Source organism: Desmodus rotundus, chromosome 1 (genome assembly GCF_022682495.2).
Source record: "Desmodus rotundus isolate HL8 chromosome 1, HLdesRot8A.1, whole genome shotgun sequence".
NCBI classification, from domain to species: Eukaryota; Metazoa; Chordata; class Mammalia; order Chiroptera; family Phyllostomidae; genus Desmodus; species Desmodus rotundus.
The window spans coordinates 163,884,253-163,906,210 of NC_071387.1; positions in this window are offsets into that span (position 1 = coordinate 163,884,253).

The following is a 21,958-nucleotide window of genomic DNA, read 5'->3' on the forward strand; positions in this document are numbered from 1 at the left end:
CTCCTTAACTGTTAAGGAGTTGAAATTACATTTGGCCCTTTGAAGGCAACTGTGAGGCTGATGTGGCCCCCAGTGAAAATGAATTGGACACCCCTGGACTAGGGCCTACTCTTAGGTATTGATAAAAAGTCATAAAAAATGAAAAATTTATCCATGCCATTCCCTCCTCCAATTGTTGGTTCCCTTCCAGTGTCTGCTTTTGGTTGCTATCCACTGCCATCCAGGTTTATTCATATTTTGTCCAGTGTCCATAGTTGTTCTTTTTGGTCCAAAGATAACAAGAGGCTTAGTCCAATAGGGGCTTGTCTTCCATTATTAGAAGGTAGAGTATCTGCTACATTGAGAGCCATAGTAGGATATAACTAGGGTGGTATGTTAGAGATGGCTTGGATTCTACAAAACCCTTCCTATTGATGCAAGGGATCTGTCATACTTCCCCTGGAATCTGTGTGAACTCTTGTTTGACCAATAGAACATGGTGAAGTTAGCACTGTGTCACTCTGGACCAACATCATATGAGAGCTTATGTCTTCTGGTTTCTGTTCATGGTCATACTCCTTTTTAGAGATAGTTTCTCAGTTGTCATGTAAGAAATGTGACAACCCAGAGACTTTCATACTGTGAGCAAGCCCAGAATAGCTCTATGGAAAGGGTAGGTGGAGAAACAAATTCAGTTACATATCTTGAATGAAAGGGGGAAGGAGAAAAACAGAGAGAGAGAGAGCCAGACAACCACCAGTTTTCCAACTCCTGGTCTTGTGACTTATCCCAGCTGAGGTCCTGGCAGCATAAAGCTGAGATGAGCCGTCCTCACTGTCCTGTCGGAATTTCTCACCACAAAATCATGATGTATATAAAGCTAATACAAACTATTGTTTTTAGCCATGAAATTAGGGGGTAGTTTGTTACCCAGCAGTAAATTTATATTATTTTCAAAAATACATAGGGTTTTCTATGGAAAAGATTCAATTGCCTATATTATATGTGAGACATCAGTGTTCATAGTCAGAGTAAATCTACATATTGAATCTACACTACCCTATTTTTCCCCCTTTTAGCTGCTTCTGGAATTATAGTAGAGAATATCAGGTGAACATAACTAGGCATTAGGGATTATACTTTGCAAATTAAACCCAGTCACTATACTGTTAAGAAGCCCAGAGCAATTTGGAAGGACGGAATCAGTCATGTGTCCTGATGTGGTGAGTAAACATCAGACCCTCACTGAAGTATTCCATGAAAGGCTAAATTCTCTGTTTTGAGCGTCTTGACAACAGATATAACACAGCAGCACCATTATTGACAGATGAAGAAGCTGAGAAGTTTAGCTAAGGAGGAGTGGCTGGAGTATGGTCACGATGGTGGTACTAGAATTTGCATTGAGCATTCCCAAATTCATTGCTTAGTTCAGAGGACATATTGACTGATTATGGATTGATTTCTGACAAGTTAGGTCAATGAGCATAGATGAATTCAAAACAGCTACTATTATTCAATTGTGAGTCTTACAAGGAAAATCAAATAGAAGACTTGGGTCTCCTTTTTGGCACTGACCCCTGTTTGCACCAATTAGACAGTGTTCTGCTATGATATTCTAATTTTTAGCACAAAAAGAAAATGAATTGATTTCAGGGTTGATATATTTTAACATTTAAAAGGAAATACTTCCATGAAAATATGGGCATTTTAACCATAGAATAAATGGCTTGACATTTGTGAGAGCAAAGCAGTCAATAAAAAGAGAATTTCCGTATTGAAAAATAAATCATTAACCAAGGCTATTTCTAAGCTCAATTTTAAAAACTTGAATATGTCATTAATATATTTTTCCTTCTACTTTCTCTTGATTACACAGCCCCCATCATAGAAAAGGAGATGGCTGATTTCCCTGATGCTCCTCACTCTTGGATAAATTAATAGCTTCAATTCTTCCATCCCTGCTTTAGTGCCAAGTAGGAATCTCCCCCCTAATGAGCAGGAGCACTTTGGAAGGACAGAATCAGTCATGTGCCCTGATGTGGTGAGTAAACATCAGACCCTCACTTAAGTATTCCATGAAAGGCTAAGTTCTCTGTTTTGAGTGTCTTGACAACAGATATAAACCCAAGACGGGCACTTATGTGGTAAGATTGTTTTAAAGATGACACAGGCCCTGGTTGGTGTGGCTTAGTGGACTAAGCGCTGGCCTGCAAACCAAAAGGTTGCCAGTTCGATTCCCAGTCAGGGCACATGCCTGGGCTGCAGGCCAGGGCCCCAGTAGGGGGCACACAAGAGACAACCACACATTGATATTTATGTCCCTCTCTTTCTCCCTTCCTCTCTGTCTAAAAATAAATTAATTAAATCTTTTTTTTAAAGATTACATGGGACTTTCCAATGTAAACACTCTGTATACTGTCCGACATGGAAAAAAGCTAAAAAACAAAAACAAAAAAAAAACCCAAACTGGGAATTCATTTACAGGGTTCACTCCCAAAACATGTTATCATGTTGAATTCTTTGACTTTCCTCCCATGAACAGGTAGAATCTCACTCCCCTCCTCTTACATATGGCCTAGCTTTAGTCCCTCACTTTGAATGAATGGAATGCAACAGAAATGATGCTGTGTGACTTCTCAGGCTAGATTAGAAAAGACAACACAGCTCCTTCTGGTACTCTTTCTTGGACTGCTTGCTCTAAACCCAGTCACTATACTGTTAAGAAGCCCAGACCACGTGGAGAGACCATGTGAAAATATTTTAGCTAAATCTCAACTAGCAGCCAACATCAATTTTCAGGTATATGAGTCAGGAAGCCCTAGAGATGACTCCATCCTTAGCCACTCTGTATCTGCAATCAGGTGAGTGATCCTAAGCAATAACTGCCTAGCTGAGCTTACTCAAGCACTTCAACTGTGAGAGTAAATAATAGCAAAATTATTGTCGTCGTTTTAAACCACTAAGTTTTGAGGTGATTCATCACACAGCAGTAGATGACTAGAACACCATGCAAAGCAATAAGGGTTTTGTTTAGTTTCCCATTATATAAGCAGCTTCACAGCTATCTCTTCAAAGCTGCAGTTCCATCCTGTCTTAGTTTAGATTCCAGCTGAAGCAGATTTGAGATAAGAACTTGGGTGCATGTAGCTGACTTGGGAAGTGATCACAGAAAGCAGAAGTGAAGTGGAGGAGAAAGTAAGGTAATGAAGGAAGAAAGCAATAAATGTTTGCAAATTAGCTGGCTACTGCAGCTGGCAGCTGAGGCTCAATCCCAGTGGGGATCCTCTCAGGAACCATGTAGATTGTGCCTCAGAATTGTCCCCCCAGAGGATGGGGAGACTGAAGCATCTATCCGCTCATCTTGTTCTTTATTGATTGCTTGCCTGTAGGAACATTTCCACTGTGTACCTGCTTACAGATGAGCATCCTTCTGCAGCTCAGAGAGAGCAGAGTGTAGAGACCCTGCTGCACATGTTTGAAGTGGGACACTGGCAATGGTGCATGGAACTGTCCATCACAGCTGTGTTGAAGTCAGGTGACTCAAAGGGATATGACACAATACATCACAGGTATTTGTCACACCCTCTGATCCATTCTCCATGTGCCAGCCTAGGAGACATTTTCAAAACACAAATTTGCTTTCGAAACACTACCCTAATTCATATCCTTCAGTGGTTTCCTGTTGCTCACAGAAAAAAAAAAAAAATCCTGACCATGGCCTTGCGTGGTCTGGCCCTACCTATCTCAAGCACTTCTTGTACCATTCTTCTATCTCTGCCCTTCAGCCAAGCCGGCATTATTTCCTTTCCCCAAAAGAGCCACAGCCTTTGCACATGTAGTTCATACTGCCTGGAATACTCAGCCCAACCTCACCTCCAAGCCAGTTAGATAACTCTACTCATTATCAGTTCATATCAGTTCAAGCATCAGTTTCTTAGGGGAGGCATTCCTAATCCCCCAGACTGGATCAGGCTCCTATAAAAACTTGCTTTATTTTATATTCTCCTTTAGTTGTTCATGCCATCAATAACTGTCTCCCACATAAGACTGAAGCCCAAACAGGGCTGAGATCGTGTTTTAGACTGAATAGCTGGGGTGTAGACGGTGAGTGTGTGTGTCCAGATATGCACATTTGCAATTAGAGGCAAAAACCATTTGAAGCATCTATATTCTTTGGGTCCTGTGGATCTTTTCAAAGACCTGAATTCACCAAGTTTCCTATTCAATAATGTACATCTTTAAGTAGCCTGTGCTATTTCTCTTCCATTCCAGCCTGAACTTCAGCTTTAGACCCTGAAGGAGGCACTCGGCAGGAATAAGTGATGGGGTCTGTGCAAAGCAAACCCACTGCTGATCTCCCAAAGGAGGGGTCCCTCTTTGGTTACTGGCTCCCCAAAGGAAGAGGCTATAGTGCCTCATGTAATATGCCCCTGAAGCACTTTTTAAAAGTATATATTTCCTTGTCAAAATGGTCCGGGATTCCCTAGTGTGTTTGGAAACTAGAAATTTGGACAGGTAAAATGGAAGTAAAAGGAAACCCAACATTTTCAGTTTGCAGAGTTTAATGGTAATAAAGACAGTGTAAGGGCCTCCATTTGAAGACGGAAGAGGATTGACTCTAAATCCAGGGAATTATCCAGGTTCTTTCTGAGGACTGGCGAGGCCACCTTTGGAATACTATGCACAGTTCCAGTCACCTCATTACAAAAGGATATTATAGAAATGGAGAAGGTACAGCAGAGGGCAGAGAGAACCGCACGGGGATTTAAGGATCTTAGATATTCAGAGTGGTATTCTTTGGCAAAGAAGAGATTAAGTGGGAACTCATTAAAGTATAGACAATTCTGAAGGGACTAGAGAGGATAATTGTTTCAAGGCTATTTGAGTTAGTGTCAAATACAAGAACAAGAGGTTAGTAACTTAAGCTAAGAAAGCGAATTTAGACAGGCATTTTCTGAATTGAGTGCAAACGATATAAAACAAAGGACTAAGGATGGCGAAAATAAGAGACATAGATTTTTCAGGGGAGGAAACATGTAATTTTTCCAGTTTGGTTCATTTGCATTAAATAATGAAGAGTGATTTTTTTTCCTTTTCCACTTTGAACAATTATATCTTATCAGCAGTGTTAAATTAAAAAGAGTTAGAGTGGCTATTTATAATTTTAAAGAATCTAGAAGAGAAATACTAACTCCAGAGAACGAACACATGGATAAGAGCCTCTTGGCTTTTCCCTGCCTCAAAATGTCATAGGTTTTTGACCCGAACCTGCCAAACATACCGCTTACTGTTCGGAGTTTTGCACCATTGGCCAGTCCTGGTGAAATTTTACATTTGTTCAGCCTGTAGAATACCCAAAATGATGATTTCCAGGGTAATAGATCCTATTTTACTTAGGTAAAAATTGGGGGGGGGGGCGATGGTGAAATAATTATATATTTTTTAAATATTGGCTGTAGATAGTGGTTTGCTTCATTCTCATCTTAAGAACTGCGATGTAGTTCAGATGACACGTATGAAGCACCAGCTATGTGCTAGGTGCTGAGGAAGATTCAGTACCTGCACAGAGGTGCCTGGTAGGTATTTGCTGAATGAACACCATTCCTACCCTCAATAAACTTTTATGACATGATGACACTGGAACCAAAAGTGAGGATGTAAGCAGGGTAGTGGGGGGCGGAGGAGCGGTCATTTGAGCCACCGATAACAGGATAGCAATTAAGAGACAGGCTTCAGAGGCTGCTTGAAACCCTGATCTCTTTCACACGTTGTCTTCTTGGGCAAGTTACTTCTCTGAGCCTTAGTTTCTTCATCGAAAAAAATGAGGGGGACAGGACTCCCAACCGCCTCCGTGAGTTCAAGTGAGGATTAAAGTAAAATCAAAGTGAGGATTACAGTGAGGATTAAAGAGGATTGATGGAAGTAAATTACACATTACTGGAACACAGTAGGTGCTCAAAAGCAGCAGCTGCAATTAGGAGGCTGAAGGAACAGAATTAAAGGCCACAGAGCAGGGAGCAGACCTATCTAATGGGTTTAGCAGGTTCATGGGTGGAAGAAAGTTGTTGTTTTAACTCTCTAACTTCTGTTTCTTTGTCTGTAATACCTCTCTCATGGTGTTGTATGCAATATATGGGGCTTGGCACAGGGACCACTTTCATGGAGTACTCGGCGAGTGTTCAGTGCGACTGTTATTGTTCCCACCTGCGTCAATGAGACAGGTCAAGCCCGGGGTTAAAGTAGCTTCGTCCTTTTTTTCCCCTTTGTTTTTACAAATCGACTGGAAAAGAAAGTAGTTGTTTGTCCCCAACCGCCCCACTTCCACATACAGGTTACTAAATAGACAATGAAGTCTTCCTGAGTCTCAGAGTACCTCCGTTGTGGGGCGCGTGAGAACTGAGTAGCACTGACCTTCAGGTCACTCGGTATCTGTTCATGGAAGGCAAGCTGTTGGTTTTACTCTACAGATGGTAACCCCACCACAGATATATTCTGCAGGAAAGCTAGGGGTTTAGTTTTGATTACGGGAAGTTGCAAATGCACACAAAAGTGGAGAGGCCAGTGTAATAAACCACGATGCGCCCATGTTGGGCCAGCAGCACCTGACTGTGTTGCTCACCCACACCTTTCCATCATCCCCTCCTTGACTGTTGTATTTTTTAACAGAAATAAGATGTTTTCTTTTGTAAATACTTCGGCATGCACCTCTAAAAATTAAGGACTTTGAAAAATTACCACAATACCATCTCACACCTAAAAAATTGACAATAATTCCTTAATATCATCAGAAATCTAACCAGTACTCAGATTTTCCCAACTGCATCATAACTTCTTTTTTTCATTTGGTTTGTTGTATTCAGAACCCAAGCAGTTACATACTCTACATTTTGTCGATATGCCTCCAGAGCATTTTTAAATCTCTAGGTCCACCCCTTTTATTTTCTTGCTATTTATTCATAGAAGAAATCAGATAACGGGATAGCAATTAAGAGGCAGGCTTCAGAGGCTGCTTGAACCCCTGATCTCTTGCACACATTGTCTCCTTGGGCAAGTTACTATTACTATTATTTTTCCTCTGAAATTTACCATATTCTGGATCCTGCTAAATGTATCCCCAAGTTTAACACCTTCTTCTGTTCTCTGTACATCCTATACTAAAATGTAGAACCTTACTCAGATATGGGCTCTGTTTTTTGGCAACACTCCTTGACTGAACACAATGACGTAATTCACGTTGCACTGCGTCAGGAGGTACATAACGTCTGGTGTCTCTTTTTGCGACTTTACAATTGACCAGCAGGTTGAGGGACTGTTAGCCAGGTTCATCGTGTAAAGTTTCCCATTGGCCTTTCACCCAACGGTGTGAGCAGCCATTAAGGATGGTTGTTTAGATCCATTATTTCATCAAGGGCTTGCAAAATAGTGCTATAAGTCTATTATTCCTTCTGCATTTGTTAGCTACAATTCCTCTATGAAGAATTTTGCCTGAACAACTACTTTAGTACCTCGTAAGTATTGTTGGAACAGAAAAGTCAGCATGAATATTTGATTCTTTCCCCTTATTTACCAAATTCCAAGCATCATCCAAAGTTATTGATTATTTTTTATTTTTATGCACCTACAGATTTTAATACATTTGATGTACTTCAATACATTACACTTGTTATTCTTTTTAGTTTTCAGATTCTTTCATCTTTGGTCAATGGGAGTAGCTTCAAGTTGGCTCCTGGGTCTTTTGATGTGACTGTGACTGTCTTGGATAGCTTTCTGCTTCCTGGTATGACAAGGTGTCCAGGCTCATCTTGTACAGTCCGGGAATCCATCGCTTCTTAAGAAGTGCTGATTCCTTTTAGCAGAAAATTGCATTTGAGACCACATTCTAGGCACTAGGCTGCTCATTGCTACTGGGTTGACCAGGCTTTAACCATTGTTTCTGGTAGACCACATTTCAAAAACTTACCTACAAAAAAAGCAAAGGCCAAGAACTAGAAGGCTCCAGTAATAAGTTACCCCTGGAACTAATTTGATGTGCTCTCTCAGTAAAAATAGTTTTTAAATATTGTCACAATATCTGAATATTACTTTAATTTCCCTAAGCTGGTAGTAAGATTATAATGTTGTAAGGAATTAGAAGTTGCCCTAGAGAAGGGAAGAACAAAGTAGATTAGGAAGTATCTGATCAGGATTGAGGTGGGAGACAGGCGAGGGTCCTAGAAAGTAGAGAGTGGGGAAAGAAGAACCTCGAATCTCAGCCAGCTGGAGATATTGTTAACAAATCCAGCCCCCCACACACACACACAGATACTATGCGCACATGTGTACCTGTGACCGTATTCGGCCCCAAATACCTCTCTCTCCCAGTCGGGACTGTACCTGGCTTCAGATTCCACTTTTAGAGTCACATAGACCAATGGTTCTCAACACTAATCTTTGGCAAAATTTTGACCAATCTATAGCACAAGGAAAAAAAAATTAAGGAAAATCATATATTTTCCAAATGTGCTCTCTGGGAAAGCGCCCTTCAAACTTCAACCTGAAAATATGTGCTTCCATTTGGAGGAGTTTTGTTTTTGGGGTGTTTTTTTTTTCCTGTTGTTAAATGTTCATTCTCACATGAGGTTATGGTGATGATAGATGGCAATTTTTGTTGTCTTATTAAGTGGGCAAATCTTTGTCTGTTTTACAAGTCTGTCCTTTGAAATATGAGTAGTCTGTGGAATCCAAAACCGGGAGACCCATTAGGTCCATTGTCTGAAATGCTGCTGCTGCCTGGGAGAGAAAAGGCGCACTCCAGCTGCAGCAGGTAAGGGGTCTCTCCTCGGGTCTGAGAGGACGAAGTACACGCTCTAGTGTGGAGGGTGAGGAGGAGGAGAATGGTGGAGCTGGTAAGGGGTTAAGTTGAGGTTGAACAAGAGCTAGAAAAGGTCCTAAACAAACAAACATACAAACAAAGCAGACCCAGGAGGGGGCCTAGGAGGAGGTTGGCTGAGGAGGGAACTCAGGGGACAATGGACCCCCATCACTTCAATTGACCTGAAAAGCACTTACTGGGAACCAAAGTACTGGGAACACCTAAGCACTAGGAGTTCAAAATGAATGTGACACAGTTCCTACCCTTGAGAAAGTCACATAGCTGCTGCACGAGCCTGTGTGCTTGGGCGGGTGGCCAGGGAATGCCATGGACACTGAGGACAGGGCAAGACCCTGCTCCTAGCCCTCCACTTCCATGGCCCACTCTCCACCCCTGTCGTTCTTTCCACCTTCACCGCCCCCACCCCAGAACTCTATTAATTTGGGTAGAAAATGGGTAAAAAGATAACAGAAAACTTTTCAAACAACTTTACTCTCCTCCATGCTATTTTAGAGGCTAAAGTCTTAGACGAGGGGCATGTAGGCATGGATATTATGTAGCTGTGGCCCATATACTTCTGGAGCTCAGATTGCTGGTGGGATCAGCACATGAAAGACAAACACAAGGGCTCAATGGCAGATGTGCAGAGATACATACATTCCTGTGTCACTTACTGATGGGGATATGTTCTGAGAAATGCACCATTTCGTGTCGTGGGAACATCACAGAGGGCACTTACATAAACCTAGATGGAATAGACTACGACACACCTAGGCTGCCTGATGCAGGCTATTGCTCCTAGGCGACAAGCCTGTGCAGCGTGTTACTGTACAAGACAACACGACACTAAATCAAGCACGAGAGAAAAGGATGCAATCAAGAGATGCAGTAAACACAAGATGTATGACGCTGCTACCTGTGTAACAAGGCATACTGTTTTACGCAAGCTTTTTTTTTAATGAGTAGAAAGAGTATACTCTGAAATAACAATAAAACTATAGTATAGTAAATACGCAACCTAGTAACATAGTTGTTCATTATCTTTGTCAAGTATTATGTAGTGTACATAACTGTATGTGCTGTACTTTTATACAAAGGGCAGTGCAGTAGCTTTGTTTACACCAACATCACCATGAACGTGAGGAATGCTTTGCACTACCGTGTTATCACAGCTGTGACCTCACAATGACCACGATGTCCCTAGGCCATGGAAGGCCAAGCTCCAACTGGGTAAAGCCCTCTTCCCCCTCCTCAAGCTTCTGACCTTGTCTAGTCTCCCACTCTCAAAAGAGAGCTCCAGCTTCAGGGCAGAGGCTGCCTCATTTCCTTCCTCAGCTACCCCCTCCCCTGTACCCTCATCACCCCTGTCTTCCCAGCATTCCTCTGGAGTATGTGAATCCTGCCAGCACCTGCGCTTTACAGCCTTTCCCACAGACCTCCCAGCCTTGCCTGGCCAGGCTCCCTTGCCACGGAAGCAGCCTCTCTAGAGCCCTCTTGAAACAGACCTGCCAGTGCCTCTCTAGAGCCCTGGGCCTGTCATTGTTCCTGGTGTCTGCCAGCAGGTAGGCTCCCCGGGCCTCTGTGCCCCAGCGTGAGAGTGCAAGAGAGCACAGAACCCTGGGACAGGGAGGGAATGTGCTAACAGGCCAGCTTCTTTGCTGGGGCAGGACCACAGTTCCCTGACTGATTCCATTCTGGTTGACACCTGGCTTAACAAAGCACCCTTGATTGCTGCCTTCCCTTTTCCTGTATCATTCCACATTCCCCAACCAGCATGTTTCCTATGTCCTCAAAGAAACTTAAAAAATATATATTTAGCCCTGGCTGGTGTAGCTCAGTGGATTGAGCACAGACTGTAAACCAAAGGGTTGCAGGTTCGATTCTCAGTCAGGGCACATGCCTGGGTTGAAGGCCAGGTCCCCAGTAGGGGGTGTGTGAGAGGCAACCACACATTGATGTTTTTCTCCCTCTCTTTCTCCTTCCTTTCCCCAGTCTGTAATAATAAATAAATAAAATATTTTTTAAAGTATTTTTTATTTATTTTTAGCAAGAGGGGGAGGGAGAAAGAAAGGGTAAGAAATATCTGTGTGCAAGAGAAACCTTGATCCATCGATCCATCGATTGCCTCTCCCATGCCGCCAACTGGGGACCTGGCCTGCAACCCAGGCATGATGAACCAGCAGCTTTTCAGTTTGCAGGATGATGCCCAACCCACTGAGCTACACCAGTCAGGGCCAAAGAAACTTTTTACATAAATCTTAATATTATGATTTTTTTCTGGGAAACTGAAACTAAGATGTCTCCCTGGAGCTCGCATTTGTTTTGCCAAAGCCATTGAGCTCTTCCTGTTCATACCTCCAATGGGCACTTTTCAGTCCTTGTTTTGTTTATCTCTGGCAGGATTGGCCACTGATGATCACCTTCTCTTTCATGAAGCACTCTGTTCATGAAACCCTAAGCTCCTGGTTTTTATCATATCCCTGGCCATTCCTTCCCAATCTCCTTTATGGGCTTTTTTTAAAGGCCAACTTTATTGAGATATAATTCATATCCCATACCCATTTGGAAGCAGACTGTTCAGTAGTTTTTAGTTTATTTGCAGAGGTGTTCAACTATCACCACAATCGAATTTATACCCCCTCACCACCCCAAACAGAAACCTGGTGCCCGTTAACTGTCACTCCTCGTTTTCCCTCCTCCGAGCCCAGTGCCAGTACTGACTGACTCTCTGTCTCTGTGTATTCTGGACATTTCATGTATAAATGGAATCATACAAAATTGTGGTCATTTGTGATGGCTTCCTTCACTTAGCATAATGTTTTCAAGGGTTAGTTATGTAGCATATCAGTACCTCATTCCTCTTTATGTCTGAATCATAATCTATTGTATAAATATACTACATTTTATTTATCCATTCATCAGCTGATGGACTTTGGGCTATTTGCACCTTTTAACTCTTGTGCATAGTGTTGCTGTGAACATTCCTGTACAAGTTTTTGTGTGGGCCTACGTTTCCATTTCTCTAGGGTATAGATCTCAGAGCGGGATTACTGGGCCATATGGTAACTCTGTGTTTGACACTTTGAGGAGCTTCCAGCCTGCATTCCCACCAGCCTTGTGTGGAAGCTTCCATTTCTCTACATACTTGCTAATGCTTGTTATTATTTGTCTTTTTTATTCTAGTCATCCTAATGGATATAAAGTGGTATCTCATTGTGGTTTTTATTTGCATTTCCCTAGTGACTAAAGATAAACATCTTTTTCTGTGCTTATTGGCCATTTGTGTATCTTCTTTTTTTTTGAGAAATGTCTTTTGCTTATGGGCTCATTTTGTAAATGCTGGTATCACTCTAGGCTCAGTGTTGATCCTCTTTTCTCTTCTCCCCATACACATATATACTCATGCTCACTCCTGATTCATTTCCTATTCATTTATTCAATAATATTTTTATTAAATCAACATTAATTAAGCTCCAAAAATGTACCAGGCACTGAGCTCAGTGTCCAGGCCAAAGAGCTATGAGGTCCTTGCTAATGAGAACCTTGCATTCTTATAGGAGGTGAAAATATTAAATAAAGAAGCAAATAGGTGAGATGTGAGACAATGGAAGAGCTATGACATCAGTAGGACAGAGCGACGAGAAGAGCGCTGGTGGCTAGGCAAGGGGAGCGGGCATTACTTTAGACTGGGTGACTGGGGGAGGCCTCTCTTGTGAGGTGATGCTTGAGCTAAGATCTACATGCTAAGAAAAAAGCCAACCATGAGGAGAGCAGGAACAACCCTCCCAGGCAGGGAGGGGCAAGTGAGAGGAATGAGCCCTGTGCATTTGTGAAGAGGGAGAGGGCCAGTGTGGCTGGAGTGAGGTGACTGAGGGGGAGACGTGAGGTCAGAGGGAAAGGATGGTTAAGAAAAAGTTGACTAGACCTGGGATTCCTGGGGTTATGCCTGATATAATTTTGGAGGGAACAATTAATGAGCCACAAACATACAGGGGTGTCCTTCAAACTAGAATGAACACTTCTCTGTGCCTCCACCATTACCTAATTATAACTCCCACATAGAAGCAAAATGATGTTGAATACTCTACCTGAGAATAGCTGATACATAAAAACCTGGCATGAACCATTACTTTGTTTAAAATAGAAAAATAAAACCCAAACTAGCACTGCAGGGTGACAATTTATGGTGTTGGAAATGTCTTCAGAAGCTTTTTTAGAGTTTTGTGTTGAATGTTTATGGAAGGTGTAAAATTCTTATAATGCCAGCATTTTATGAAGAGTGCAGTTGGCAACTCCTTTCAGCTTGATCCCTGCTTACAGGAAATGTAGATTTTCCTTCATTTATTCCTATTGTTTCCAGCCCATCAAAAACAGACAAGATGTAACAGGACAGTCCATTTGTACTGTTCTTTTTGGAAATAATTGCCAGAAGCACTTTACGGTTGTCAAAGCCCCACCGATGTGACTCCCGAGTGGTCTTCTGTGTAAAAAAGCACATGCTCCTACTCATCTTTGTATTCCTCTCCCATTTCCACCACCGGGAGGGCAATCAGGCTGGGAGAGGCAGCCCGTTAAAATTCAGTGCTATGCAAAGGGCAAGAAGCGGGGTGAAAATGATATACACACAACCCCCCAAAAGGGAGGCATGGACTCTCTCTGTTTAAGAATGAGCTTCACGAAAGAGAAAAAGCTCAGGTTTACCAGATATGCAGAACCATATGCATGCATTAATTAAAGGAATGTGAAGGAGGAGGAGGGGATCTGAGAAAATAACAAAGCTGCAGTGTATGCATGCAATGATTTTTCATTCTGTTTCGCTTCAGCTCTGCCCCTGCAACAGAGGATCTAATCAATCTGCCGGCTATTAAGTTTGTTAATTGATAATGCATACTAATTAGGCTGTGCGCAGTTACTTAAGAGACTTTGCTAAGGTGATTGTAGGCACAAGTCCAAATGGAGTTTAAAGTATTCTGTGTGAGGTTAAAACCCATCAACCAGAATAGATGGATTTTATATTATAACAGAAGGCACAACATACCCATAAGTATTTAATGTATTGCACAGTTATCCATTATTACATATTTTAACTCTACAAAATAATTAAAAATGTAAAAACAGCCACTAAAAACTATAACTAAATCACATTGGTGAGTATGTGAGGAAGTGTTGATGAGAGAGTGCTATTTTCTCATCAAGGTAAATGTTTAATTTTCTCATTTGTATTTGGGAACAGTCAGGGTTAGCAAGAGAGGAGGTTTTGTGAGAAGTAAGATGTATTGAACTGTGCAGATAGACACCAGAGGAATGGAACAGCCTCAGATGTCAGGCTGTGAGGCCCATGTTTCAAAGGCCAGTGCTCCAGAGGCTACCTAGCTGACCCAAAGAAACACATTATCTGGGAGCTCAAGTTGAAACATGTTTATCAACCATAAAATTAACTGCTGGTCCTATGGTCTGAACCCTCCCTTTGGCATGCTATTACTTTGAGAATGGACTGACAAAAACCTCCAGGCATCCTGCAAAGGTCCCTTGAGATAACATTCTTAAGGAGTATGACTCACCCTCTTCTGTGTCTTGGAGAATGAAGCAGTTCCAGTTTAGGCCCAAGAGCTATGTCTAGTTGGGTCCAAAGAGATTTCTCCAGATCAGAGCCACGTCTCATTCTGTTCTGGTGACTCTCTTAGAGGTTCAAAGGGATCAATGACCAGCTACTAGCTCAGAAATCATATCACAGGGCTAACCTAGAAGAGGTCAAAATTCCCCATGAGGCCTTAAAATCTCCCTGTTCTTCTGGAAGATTCAGAGACTGGCTTCATGAACTTCAATCATTCATTTAGCAGATATATCTTGGGTAGATTACATGTTCCAGGCATTGTGCTTTGTACTGGGGAGACCAGAGTCCCCCCCTTCACATAGCTTAGAGTCCAGCGTGAAACATAGGCTGCCAGAGGGAGCTTTCTAAATATAAAAATGTATTCATATACCTCTCCTTCATGAAATCACTGGCTCCTCTGGGAGGAAGTTTAATGCCTACTGTGGCATTTAAGTTCTCCAGCCTTACATCTTGATGTTTCTTCCTTTCAATAAACCATTTTTTGAGAAACTTCTGTGTTCTAAGCCCTGTATCAGATGTGGGGTTCACATCAGAAAGCCGACTAGATATAGTCCCTGCTTCAGCAAGATCAGTTTTAAGCAGACTCAAGCCATACTCAGAGGAAAATCTGTCCCTCAGTTTTGTGACATTTATTCACCAAAAGTGAAGCCTGATACTCATCAACACTGTAGAACTACATGTCAAATTCTATTAAGGTCAATAGGGAATAGGTATTTTCTGGACTTTTAATGAAATGATCAGAAAATATCATATGCCGCTTCTTTTATTTATATATACGAATTGAGAAGTTTAGTTCTAGATTAGGCTGATCCTTGGGGCTTCTGGGTAGAACAATAATACAGCATTTGGTTGTTCCCAAAAATCTTGTTTTTATGAAATTGTTGATATAATGTCTTCAATTTTTTGGTGGTGGTAGGGCATATGGCAGAGTTGACAAAAATTCTACTAGGCTACTCTATAAACCAACATTTAAAAAAATACAAGTGGGCCCAGGCTGGTGTGACTCTCGATTGAGCACCAGCCTGAGAACCAAAGAGTTGCTGGTTGAATTCCCAGTCAGGGCACATGCCTGGGTTGTGGGCCAGGTCCCACATAGGGGGTTCGCAAGAGGCAACCACACATTGATGTTTCTCTCCCTCTCTTTCTCCCTCCCTTCCCCTCTGTCTAAAAATAAATAAATAAAGTCTTTAAAAAAAAAAGGAGTGGGAGAAAAGCTTCCATGGAAGACTATTATTTAGCAAGAACAGAGGGAGGTGTCTGTTTTATTTTTACTCCTTAGGCAAACCTAGAGTTCCTACAAGCAAATTTGAAGCTAGCAGGAGTCTGTGGTGTAGATAGTATGCATTTAATTAACAAATGAATTGTGTTTCTACAGTGTGACCATTGAACCTGGAGCTGATCTATACTGCTTTGTTTTAGCTATTTTGAGATGGCTGAGCTCAATGACTCTGTGTAGGGAAAACTAATCTCTGAATAGTCGATAGAAAGCATCTAAGAGAAAAAATAACTGGAGGCTCACTACGCTTATGAGCCAAACATTCTTATCTTGAGCAAATAGCATAATAAAGGATAGGGATGAACAAAGACTTTGAGAGAATAAGATTGTGCAAGCCAGAGTTTATCTGAATATAGTGAGCACATATTAAAAATAGATACCCATAGCAGTACTGCATAAATGCAGTAATTAGTGTGTAGCAGCTGCAGAAGTATTTCTTGTGAGCATGTGCCAATGGCACAGGACTTGATTCTTATTGTACCAAAAGATAAAATTGGGTTAAAAAAATTTATGAAATTATTAAAAACTACATAGGCAATTATTTTTCCTCCTTTTTAAGGAGAGGTGATAGGGTTTTGTATTCTGACATACCGATACTATCATTTGGGAAATACCAAAAATGAATAATTTTCTAAAAATTGACTGGTTTTCAAAATAGATTCTAGGTGAAAGAAACAAAAATGAAAGCCCTCAATTTAGTGACATTTATTCACCAAAAATGAAGTCTGATACTTATCAAGACTATGGAACTATGTGCCAAAGTCTGTTAAGTTCAATAGGGAATAGGTATTCTCTGGACTTTTACTGGAATGATCAGAATGTTTCATATGCACTTATTTTAATTGTATGTATAAATTGAGAAGATAATAGCATCTTTTTTATATACAGATGTTAAGATTTATCAATTAGGGTGGGCTAACTGCTATAACAAGTATTCCTAAAATCTTAGATATTTAACCCTAAGTTAGTTTTGTTGTTTGTTTTTCTATTGACATGTTTTTCCAATAAGGGTTGAAGCAAGGCTCTGCTCTAAACAGTGTCTCAGGGACCCAGGCTCCTTGCAATGGGTGGCTCTGTCATTCTTCAAGGCCTGAGGGGGATCCTCTGTGTTTAGTGGACATTAAGGGAAAGAGAAGGGAGGATAGTTATGGGCCAGCCTAAAGGTGGTGTACGTCACTTCTGCCTACAGTCTACTGGGCAGACTTATCATATGGCCGCACCTAACTCCAAGGGAAATAGGGAAATGCAGTCTAGCTGGGTGCCCAGGAGGAAAACGTACAGCTAGCCAGTCTCTACTACATATAATTAACCCAAACAGTACCTCTAAGAAAAAGGTCGGTGATCAAACAAAAGTAATAAGCCTATTGCTTGGCTACATTAAGGCAACAACCAAAACTACATTGTTTGCTAGCAATCCCCCAGAGATATTTTATGAAATGAAATCTGATCTGCAAAAACAAAAGCTGCAAAAAATAATGCAGCAGGAATTGCGAGGAATGTTTCATGTTATTAACCACAGTGTGTCGAGTCAACCGAGTTTCATCCGTTTCTAAGCCCAAGGGAGGGTGGTGCGTGCAGCCGTTCCATCTGTCTGCATCTTCCCTAAACGCCCTGGCACAGGTCCTGCCATGAGCCACCTCTCCGAGCTCTGTCACCAGCCCCACTGACACCTCTTTTTTCTGAGCATCAACACCCCACAATTCCAGTTTGATAATGCAGTTAAACCAGCCCCTGGTGACTGTAAGACTGAGAGGTCTAACTGGTCTTTCTTTCGCAAGCTTCTAAGAACTCTGATTGGTCACAGATTACGTTGTCTATATACAGTTTTGCCCCAATCCATGAGGGGCAGGTTTTATAAAACAGTTAAATTAGAATGTAATTATTTTCTTTACCATAAAATCCACCAGTTGAATTTAATTAACAAATTTCTCTCTCTAGTGTAGTCAAAATGCTATTTGAAAAGCAAACATTTTAGAGGTTACTGAGAAGTTGCTTTTCAGTAATGTGGGGCCAATACATATCTCTCCCACCGCTGGTACTAGGGCTGGCCAGGGGGGCTCTGGCCGGAAGGAATGTGTGTTGTTTTGGGAGTGGCTTGTTACTCCCTCCGTATCTCCTTTTGCGAGCAGCTTCTGATCCTGTGACCGCTTCTTGAACTTTTCCCTCCGCACATACATACTGAGGTAATGTAGTTCAGAGTCACACATAGGACACAATCCTCCTTTGTCTGGGACCCCTTATAGCAAGCCTCAGACTGCAGGAGGTGCGGTCTCTGTCGCACCAGCCCAGCTGCCATTGGTGCCCTCCCCTGTGATGTGAGTAATAAGTGGCACGTCCACATCTGCTAGTCCACTGGGTGGTTGTTTTCAGAATATCATGAATACTTAAGCAGCTCCCTGTTTGGGGGCTCCTGTGCCACAAGTAATATCTCATGCATCGTATAAGGCATAGCAATAGATAGACAGATGATAGATAGATAAAATTTAGTCTGTTATATTCTATCTTTATTTTATTTTTAGATTTTATTCTTTTAATTTTAGAGAGAGGGTAGTGGAGGGAGAAAGAGAAGGAGAAAAACATTGATGTGTGAGAGAAACATTGATTGGTTGCCTCTCCCATGCCCCCAACTGGGGACCTGGCCCACAACCTAGGCATGTTGTGGGAATCAAACCAGCGACCCTTTGGTTTGCAAGCTGGCACTCAATCCACGGAGCCACACCAGCCAGGGCACTTTTCTTCATTTTAGACATGAAAGAGATTTTCATTTTGTTAGTCTTTGGGAGAGATTTGATTTAATCAGAAGAGTAACTGCAGTATCATTCTATATCTTCCCACATTTTCATAATTATTTTCAGGTAAAAAAAGTCTGTATACAGTGGGTACATTATAAATTAATAATTTTTTAACTTGAAAAAACAGGTGTTTTAAGTAGAAGTGCTAAGCAAATTTTATAAAATTGACACCTTATTTATTCCCAAACTGACCTATCTTAAATGAGCCAGAAAAATGAATAAAAACTTTGGGTTGTCTGTCAATTAATATTCAGATAAAAGAAAAATCATTGACTTTTGGTTTATTTCTACTGTCAATTAAATCATGTTAATTTTAAATTTAAAAAATTAAGATGAATGAATCTCTCTTTTATGAAGTATCAAACATTAACTTGAATTATTCCAAAATGATGCTTATTGTCTAGTACATTGAAAGGAACAGTAAATTACTTAATAATTCAGTATATCTGACTGGAGACTTTGGCAAGGTATCTGAATTAGTTAGGACTGCATTTGGCTGCATGTGACAGAAGCCTGACATTAAACAACTAAAAGGTTGGGGTTTTTAATTTATTTTTTTTATTATGTAACGATGAGTGGGGCTGGGTGATTTAGGATTGCTGTAGAACCAGCTCTGTCTTCCTGATTCACCCTTCTAAGCATGTGTTTCTGCATCCACCATGGTCAGGCGGTGATGGCTGTGCTTCTGAGCACTGTCTGCTTCCAGGAAGGAAGAAGAGAAAACATGGCTTAAAAAGCCCATCTACCTTTCAAAAGCTTGTCCAGAAGCCTCACTCAGCACTTCTGTCCATAGGTCCTTGTTGGATATCTTCTGCCTGTCTCTCCAGATCTACTCCTATACTTCTGCATTCTCCTCTGTCCCGTGAGAGGCTGAGCTATATGGACTGTCTCAATGGATGCTTTGCCCTCTGGCTTCCAGAGGAAGCTGAGGCACCATTTGCTTTGTGAAGCCAATGAGAGGCACTGGAAGGTAATGGGAGGGTGGGAGAAGAGTGAGGCTGAGCAATTTATTTCCTTAGCTCTTCCCTGCTGGTTCATTAAAGATTGGCTATGTTCCTCTCCTAAGGCCTCAGCCCCTGTCAGTTAACTGAGAATTGGTCAAGACTGGAATTGGACTGGGGCTGTGGAGATCAGACAGCCTCTTCACAGCCAACTTGCCCTTGAATCTGAAAGGAGCTGAAGCACCTGTCGCTTTGTGAGAGTAAGCGTCAGACTTGCTTACCATCAGCCCAACCTTAGGCTTTCACTTTGGTTATAGTTTGTCATTAATTCTGAGGGCATCAGATGTCTGCAACCCCAGCCAAGTTATACTTTACAATCAGACAGCTAAAGCTTACATTTCTCCCACCCCTTCGTTATATCTGGGCATTCCTCAGGTTTCCCTCAGTCTCTTATTTATTTATATTTCAATGGGATCCCAAGGGAACAGAACTATTATATTCTACTGGTTTATGACATGCAGTCCTCATTGTCCATCTGTAGTCCCGTCCTTTATTTATTTACTCTTATAATGTAACGAACACTTCTAAAATCACCACTCAACCCCAAAACTAAAACAAAAACTACATCTACCTCTGTGCTCCTCTCCTATTTTGTCCCCTTGCCCCCATAAGATAATGATTATCCTAAAGTGTGTGTATCTCACATCTATGCAATATGATAAATGTTTTATTATATAGGTGATTATACCCAAACAATTTATTTTAGCTGGTTTTTACTTCATAAAACAAGTATTATATTCTGTTGGTTACTTCTGGGACCTAATGTGTATATATATTTTTACATAATATCCTTTCATGTTGTCACAGGTCATTGTAGTTCACTCGCTATTACTGCTGCACAGCAGTTCATTAGTTTTTATCATGTGTTGATGGGCATTTGAGTCTCTTCTAGTCTTCTGCTGTTACAAGCAGTGCTGCGATGAACTGTCTCTCACATCTTGTAATGCAGAGGCGTGTATGAGTTTCTCTTGGCTCTATCCCTCGGAATAGAGATGAATAGTCATAGAGTATATAAATGCCCACCTTCACAAAATAATGCCACATTATTTTTCCAAGGGGTTGTGCCTTTCTATACTCTCCCTAGTAACATATAAGAAATCCTCTTGATCCATATTCTTTCAACACTTGATGTTGTCAGACTTTTTGGTTTTTGCAGATTAACTGAATGAAAAATGGAATTTCTTTGGTGCTTTGATTTATGTTTCTGTGATTACTAATGAGGTTAAGCATCTTCTTGGATGCATGATGCCTGTGGATATTTTCTAGTCCGTGTAATACCCATTCAGGTTATTTGCCCATTTAAATTTTGAATTGTTTATTTTTTATTTCTCAGATTTTGGTAGGTTAGGCAGAAAATCAGTGAAGGCTTAGAAGATTTGAACACAATAAATGCCCTTCATTTAATGAGCATGAATGGAATTCTGCGAACAGTTGGAGAATGGTCGTTCTTCCCAAGCAGACATGGAACATTTCCAAAAATAGATGATGTGCTGCATCATAGGTTTTGAGACATTTTAAAGAAGTTACTACAACAAAACTAAAAGATAATAACACAAAGTAAGTTAAAAGAAATCTTGATATATTTAAAAATCTACAAACACTTCTAAATGATTCATTAAACTTACAAGTCACCTTGACTTCATCACCAGGATCCAGTGCCTACAGTCCCCTCTAGCATATTGTCTAGAGGAGCCAAGCAACCTGCTAAGGGCCCTGACCCTTTTGTCTCATCCCTCCCTGCCTGTCCCATAAAGTCTCATCTACCATCTCCTGCGCCAAATCCTGCAACTCAGGGCTTAGGGTCTCAAAGCCCTGAGACCCTAAGGGGTCTCAGAACTTAGAAAGAGGGAAGGCTATAATAATGATTTTATAATTGATCTTTTTAGACCAAGTAGAAATAAACTTTCAGAAACATCATCTCACAAACGTTTCTGAGTGAGAATGGTGGTGATAATGACAGTCCTGCCCCATCTTCTGCCTTGCATGGCACAGTGAGGGAGGTAAGACATTAGCTACAAAATAATCAGCCTGCTCTCCCTCCCATAACATCCCAAAACACACAGGGGTGCACAAGGTATACAAAGGGGGTCCAAAATCCCAGAATTTATTTTTTTAATTGTGTATACATTCTTACATGTTGAAACTTTACTCACCTTCAAAGTCCTCTCCTTTGCTGCAACACACCTGTCAAGATTTTTTTTCCAGTGCTCAAAACAGTTGTTGAACTTGTTGATTTTTATGCCTTTCAGTGCTTCTGCCATGTCTTTGTTTCATCTCTTCCACATGGGCAAAATGTTTCCCTTTGAGGACTTTTTTCATTCAGGGAAATAAAAAAGTAGTCAATTCTGGTGAGATCAGGTGAATAGGGAGGGTGGGGCACAGGGGTCATGCCATTTTTAGTCAAAAACTGCTAAACACTCAGCGTGGTGTGGGCAGGTGCGCTCC